The following is a 7,240-nucleotide window of genomic DNA, read 5'->3' on the forward strand; positions in this document are numbered from 1 at the left end:
ATGAGCTGGTCACAAAATTATGGCTTCCACTAAGGTGCCTCTGGGCCTGAGGCAGGGCAGGACTGCTATAAAAGGCAGCCCAAGTCTCTGCTCTCTCATCCACTTCTCTCACCTCCTTCTCCTCTCAGGAATCAGGTGAGTGGGAAGCCTCTTCTCCTCCTCCTGCTGCTGCTGCTGCTGCTTCAAGAGCAGCTCTTGCCTGGCTGGAGGTCTCAGCTGAGAGGGGCTACAAGAGCCCAGGGCTGGGAGCTGCTTGTGCTGGGAGAGGGCAGGGCAGAGAAGGTCTTGTGCAGACAGAGAGAGGCTGGGACTTGGCTGAGGTGGCTCCTGGGCTTTGCGCTGCGCACTGCAATGTGGGCCAGGAGGTGCCTTGGCTGCAGGGGGTTTGGGTGCAGTGCTGTTTCTCACGTGTCCTCACTTTGTGCTTCTCCCTGCCCTCTGTGCCAGGTGCACCTGTGACCCTGAGCCATGTCCTGCTGCAAGCCCTGTGACCCTTGCTGCCAGCCCTGTGGGCCCTGCCCTCTGGCCAGCAGCTGCAATGAGTGCTGTGTCAGGCAGTGCCAGAGCTCCCACGTTGTCATTGAACCCTCCCCTGTGCTGGTGACCCTGCCTGGGCCCATCCTCAGCTCCTTCCCCCAGAACACCGCCGTGGGATCCTCCACCTCTGCTGCTGTTGGCAACATCCTCAGCTGTGGCGGAGTGCCCATCAGCTCTGGGGGCTTTGACATCTCCTGCATCACCAACTGCTTTGGCAGCAGTTGTTGTCGTCCCTGCTAAATCTGCTGGCAAGAACATCCTTAAGGAAGAACCTCCACAACCTCAGAACGTGGAGCTGCAGTGAAGATGGATCTTTGTGCCCTTCATTAATGCTGTTTCCTTCCACTCTCTTCCCTTCCCTGCCTTGCCTGTCTGCACCACCAATGCCAGCCCAGTGGGGCCTGTTTGCCTCCCTCCATCCCTCTGCAGGCCAGGCAAATGGACACCCCCACTGTCCCCCTGTGTCTACTCCTGGTGTCCTCTTTGAGCTACCTCCTTCTCTTCCTTTGACTCAATAAAGTTCTTTTGCATCCAAACCTGGCCCTCTGCTTTCTCCTTCTGTGTGTGGGAACTCTTCCATTCAGCTCACGGCTAAAGCTGGAGGAAGACGAGGGTGGATGCTCCGTGGTGGCCTTTGCTTTGTGGCTTTTCTATTGTAGCTTCCATACAAATCCCCAGTAATGATCATCACAAAAAGTTGATGTCAAATGGTGGCAGAGAATGGGAACCAGCAGTGCCTGGGGATATTCCACAACTTCCTCTCTTCAAACACCTCCCTCACATTAGTCTTTTGCTCAGCTTCTACGTTCACAGGCAGAGCTGAATAAGGTTTCACAGGATCAAGTGAGCACGACAATGGAACCAAAAGCAAAAGTATCCTCGCACCATGTTGAAGGCTGCCACTGTTTCCTCTTCTGGATTTGAGAGAGCACAAACTCGCCCATATTCCGGCATTCACCTCCCAGACACGGATAACAGTTTCTCTCCACATCCCTCAATTTCATTGACAGCATCATTTTCCCACAGCTCCTGGAATATGGGGCAAAGGCCTCTGTGGTCAGGGGACTCCCCCATCACCACAGAGCCACTCGAACCCTGTCATATCAACCCTTCTCCATGAGTCGGGAACAAGGAACCTGGGCAACAGCTGAGGGCCCCAAGGCTGCCTGGAGGTGGCATCACAGGCATGGCCTGGGATTGGGATTGCCCTTGAGAGATGTGGGTGCTGTGGCCCTGTCCAGGCTCCTGCAGAGAAGGAACTGGGGGCTGAGTGTGTGTCAGTGGCTGGCACTGCTGGGCAGGGAAGGCCCTAGAGGCCGTGCAATGGCTGGGCTGAGAGCTCAGCTCAGGCCCAGCTTGCACACACAGCCAGGGCACTGACACACTGCCAGCCTGGCCAGGTGTGCTCAGAGATGAGCCCAGAGCACAGAGCCCAGCACACGGGCACAGGCACACGGCCAGGGGCCTGCACACAAGGGCCCTGCCCTGTGCCCAACCATCCCCGTGCAGGCCAGAGGCTCTCAGGGGCTGTTCCCAGCAGGGCACAAGCACAGGCATGTGCAGACACTGGCACACACTGGGGCCACAGCCACACTGCCACACACATGATTGTGGGGGAGCACATGGGGCAGAGGCCTGAGGAAGGGATGGGACTGAGGAGATGCTGGGGAGCTCCCAGCCAGAGCAGATTCTGGCAACACCAAGCAGGGCAGAAGCTCAGGCAGCACTGCTACAGGAGTCTCATGCACTGTGAAGGATGAGGAGGAAGGCAAAGAGGTTTTACCTCAAAGGCAAGGCATGAAGGACAGCGGTTGGCTGATGAGCCAAAGCCTGGAGGGCTGGGAGAAGATGAGGCACTTCCACTCCGAAGGAACATGAAATGTCCAAAAGAATGCCTCAGGCAGCCATCACCTGCCTCCTTGTGATCCTTTCTGCACCTAGTTCATGTCTCTTACCCACACGGACACATCCTTGGCCCCAGGAATCATGGAATCTTGCATACCAGCACTCAGAGGAAGTATCCGTGAGGGATTGGGAATGAGGTAAGCCAGGAAATGCAAAGTCATGGTAGAGGGAAAATCCAACTCATGCCATTCCATTCCCAGAGATCTTTCCATTCATTTGGGATCATGCAGGAATATCGTCACCTACACAGCACAAACTGTGGGCCCTGAGGCACTGTGGGGCCAGGATAAAAGGCAGCCCAACTGGGGGCTCGCTCCACCTCTCCTGTCACCTCCTGCTCCTTGGGAACCAGGTGAGTTGGAAACCCCTTTCTCCTGCACCCTGTGCATGGCAGCATTGACCTTTGTGGCCCTTGTTGCTGCTCCTTGTCCCTCTGGGGCTGTTCTGCAATGGTGCTGGTGTGGGCAGAGGGGAGAGCGTGTGTTCTGTGCAGAGGCTGGGGCTGGGCTGAGGTGCTGATTTTCCTCCAGGTTAGGCAGGAGCAGAGCTGGGCCTGGCTGAGCTGGGAAGGAGCGTGCTGGGCTGAGGCAAAGGATGCCCAGGTTGGGGCTGGCCAGGCTGGAGCTGTGCAGGCAGCAGGGGCCTTGTGCTGCTGGGGGTGCCTTGCGGGCTGTGTCTGAGGCGTGCGTGTGCTCTGCTTCCTCCCTGCCCTCTGTGCCAGGTGCAGCGCCAGGCTCCAGACATGTCCTGCTCTGAGAAGTGCCAGCAGTGCCGGCCCTGTGAGCCTTGCTGCCAGTCCTGTGGGCCCTGCCCGCTGGCCAGCAGCTGCAATGAGTGCTGTGTCAGGCAGTGCCAGAGCTCCCACGTTGTCATTGAGCCGCCTGCTGTGCTGGTGACCCTGCCTGGGCCCATCCTCAGCTCCTTCCCCCAGAACACCGCCGTGGGATCCTCCACCTCTGCTGCTGTTGGCAGCATCCTCAGCTCTGAGGGAGTGCCCATCAGCTCTGGGGGCTTTGACATCTCCTGCATCACCAGCTGCTATGGTGGCAGCAGATGCTGTCGTCCCTGCTAAAGATGGTGCCGCCAACGTCGTCAGGCAAGAACCTCCAAGAGCTTGGAACATGGAGCTGTAATGAGAAAGGAATTCTGGAATATTGGATTTAAGGCTTTGGACTATTGTCTCCTTTTCTTCTCCTTTTTTTTTTTCTCTTCCCTTCCTTCCCTGTCACCACCACTCAATGCCAGCCTAGTGGGACCTGTTGGCCTCCTTCCATTGGCAGCCCAGAACATCAGACATCCTCACTTCATCGTAGTGGCTTCCCTCAGTTGCTTTCTTTGAGCCTTCTCCTTCTCTACTTTTGACTCAATAAAGTTCCTGTTGCATTCAAACCTCGGCCTCTGATTCCTCCTTCTTTCTGTGACAACTCTTCCAGTTTGCTCACTTGGAAATGGGTGGAGGAAGCACAGCATTGCAATCCCTGCAGTGCCATTTTATTTGTTCCTTTTCCCTTGGAGCTGACAAAGATGTTCCTCTATGTGAGGCTGTTGAGGCATTGTAATAAACTGGCCAGGAAGGGTTTTAGATTCCTCAACCCTGGAAGTGTGCCTGACCAGGATGGACACAGCTTGGAGCAAGCTGGTTTAGTGAGTGCCCACCTGTTGAGGAAGGGAGGAGTGGAAAGAAATGGTCTTGAAGTTGCTTTCCAGCCCAAACCATTGCCAATGAAATCTGCTTTCTCAGAGGCATCAGCAGTGGGACAAATGTGCTCAGTGCTGGGCAGCGCTGAGTCCCCTTTGGACACAGCTGGAGCTGACTCAGTCACAGCTGGCTGGAGCCACTGGACTCTTCTCACAGAGCCCATTCCTGCAGCCTTAGGTACAAAGTGAGCCATCATGAGCAACCATGACACAGGAGGAAGCCCTGCTTCCTGGGAAATTGCCAGTGCTCAGTTCTCAAGGGAAGGAGGCCATTCCCTGATTTTCTTTCCCAGTGTACTTGTGCTTGCATAATCTTTCATTTTAGCTTTGGAAAACTGCCTTCTCTCAAACTTCAAGTAGATATCAGTTTGGTTTTCTCTTGTCTTTCTGCCTGAGAAAGAGGATTGACAGAGCAGCTTGCTGGGCACTATCCATCCAGCCAAGGGCCACCAAGCACAGCTCGGAGTCCAGCCCAGGGCAAGAGCAGGAATGAGCTGCAGAAGCAGCCATGGAGTGCTGACCAAAGGGAGATGCAATAGAGAGGAAACAAGACCACAAAGAACACCTTCTGTCCTCTATCCATTCCCAAAATGGGCCAGGAAAACAGGCTGCATGCGAAAACTCATGGGATGTCACAAAGGGATTCGGGAGAGATGGGCAGGGATAGAGGAAGAATGAGAGTGATGCCCTGAGAGCTTTGCCAGAAAGAAACCCACAGGAATGACACAGGTTCAGGTCATGAGCCTGCATGGAATGCCACCAGACCATGATGCAAGCATTCTGCCTATTCTGACGTGTTTATATCCTGGAAGTTCTTGGATCTCTAATTTCCTGGCCCTTAAAGGATTCTTTAGATAGGAACGCACAGGGCAGAAGCCAGGAAATAGAGGCTGCAGTGCAGGAAATCAGGACACAGCCCCTACCATTAACTGGGATGGTGCACATTTGACATGAGCTGGTCACAAAATTACGGCTTCCACTAAGGTGCCTCTGGGCCTGAGGCAGGGCAGGACTGCTATAAAAGGCAGCCCAAGTCTCTGCTCTCTCATCCACTTCTCTCACCTCCTTCTCCTCTTCAGGAATCAGGTGAGTGGGAAGCCTCTTCTCCTCCTCCTGCTGCTGCTGCTGCTGCTTCAAGAGCAGCTCTTGCCTGCCTGGAGGTCTCAGCTGAGAGGGGCTACAAGAGCCCAGGGCTGGGAGCTGCTTGTGCTGGGAGAGGGCAGGGCAGAGAAGGTCTTGTGCAGACAGAGAGAGGCTGGGACTTGGCTGAGGTGGCTCCTGGGCTTTGAGCTGGGCACTGCAATGTGAGCCAGGAGGTGCCTTGGCTGCAGGGGGTTTGGGTGCAGTGCTGCTTCTCACGTGTCCTCACTTTGTGCTTCTCCCTGCCCTCTGTGCCAGGTGCACCTGTGAGCCCCAGCCATGTCCTGCTGCAGGCCCTGTGACCCTTGCTGCCAGCCCTGTGGGCCCTGCCCGCTGGCCAGCAGCTGCAATGAGTGCTGTGTCAGGCAGTGCCAGAGCTCCCACGTTGTCATTGAACCCTCCCCTGTGCTGGTGACCCTGCCTGGGCCCATCCTCAGCTCCTTCCCCCAGAACACCGCCGTGGGATCCTCCACCTCTGCTGCTGTTGGCAACATCCTCAGCTGTGGCGGAGTGCCCATCAGCTCTGGGGGCTTTGACATCTCCTGCATCACCAACTGCTATGGCAGCAGTTGTTGTCGCCCCTGCTAAAGCTGCTGCAAACATCCTCAGGCAAGAACCTCCACAACCTCAGAACATGGAGCTGCAGTGAAGATGGATCTTTGGAACAATGGATTTGTCCCCTTGATTTACTCCTGTTTTCTTGCACTCTCTTCCCTGCCTTTCCTGTCTGCACCACCCAATGCCAGCCCAGTGGGGCCTGTTTGCCTCCCTCATCCCTCTGCAGGACAGGCAAATGGACGCCCCTACTGTGCCCCCATGTCTGCCCCTCTTGTCCTCTTTCAGCTACCTCCTTCTCTTCCTTTGACTCAATAAAGTTGATTTGCATCCAATGCTGGCTCTCAGCTCTCTCCCTCTTTGTGTGGAAATTTTTCCATTCAGCTCACGGCAAAAGCTGGAGGAAGCCAAGGGTGGACACTCCCTGTTGGAGTTGTTTTAATTCTTGCCTTTTTTATTGGAGCTCCGAAACACATCCCTAGCTTCTCCGAAAGAGTGATCATCAGGAGAAGATGTTGTCAAATGGTCACAGGAGTAGGAATGGGAAATAGTAGTGCCTGAGGATATTCCACAACCTCCTCTGTTCAAACACCTCCCTCACATTTGCCTTCTGCCCTGTTTGTAACCAGACAGGAAGGGCTGTGTGTTCCACAGGATCAACTCTGTATGGGGACAGAACCAAAACCAAAACCATCCTCCCACCATGCTGGCGTCTGCCAGTGTTTCCCCTTCTGGATATGGGAGAGGAGAAACTCCCTCATCTTTCTGGCCTCAACTTCCCAGACATGTTCAAATGTTTTTCTGCACTTGACTCATTCTTTTTTGACAGCATCATTTTCCCACAGCTCCTGGCTCAGGACACAGGCCACTGTGGCCAGAGGACTCCCCCATCTCCACAGAGACAAAAGAACCCTGTCACCTCATAGCCTTCACATGAGGCAGGAACAATGACCCTGGGAAAGAGCTGAGGGCTGCAAGGCCCTGGAGGTGGCATGGCCTGGTGTCTTAGGTTGACTATATGATGCTTTTATCCCCAGTTGTCTTGTTCTGTTTATGGTGAATAAGTTTTGCACCTTTAAGACTTTTTCTGGGAGTGAAGGGGGGAGAGAAGAAGCGAGCAGTTTGCTTTCAGACACTGCACTCACTCCTCCACATTCCTGCTCCTGGACTGAGTTGTCTGCGGACGGACAGACAGCGGGACAGAGCTCTCCTTTGTTTTAGTTAGTGTTTGCTAGCTGAGGCAAAGTTCCCTGGATGGTGGTTTATTCCTTCTTCCCTTTTCTTTGGACCTGTTCAAACCTGCTCTGGACTGAACACCCAGCAGAGCACCGGCAGCTCCACCTGTGGCCCACCGGGCTGGGCCTGGCCTGCGACGTTTCCAGCACCGGAGGGACTGAAAAGAGCC

General features: G+C 54.9%; 2 pseudogenes; both read left to right on the forward strand.

Moving 5' to 3' along the window:
* LOC129130796 (feather keratin Cos1-2-like) lies at positions 1-777 on the forward strand (annotated as a pseudogene).
* A 4,313-nt stretch (positions 778-5,090) lies between these two features.
* Positions 5,091-5,868, forward strand: LOC129130795 (feather keratin Cos1-2-like; annotated as a pseudogene).
* The last annotated feature ends 1,372 nt before the right edge of the window (positions 5,869-7,240 follow it).

This window comes from Agelaius phoeniceus, chromosome 26 (genome assembly GCF_051311805.1).
Source record: "Agelaius phoeniceus isolate bAgePho1 chromosome 26, bAgePho1.hap1, whole genome shotgun sequence".
Classification (NCBI taxonomy): Eukaryota; Metazoa; Chordata; class Aves; order Passeriformes; family Icteridae; genus Agelaius; species Agelaius phoeniceus.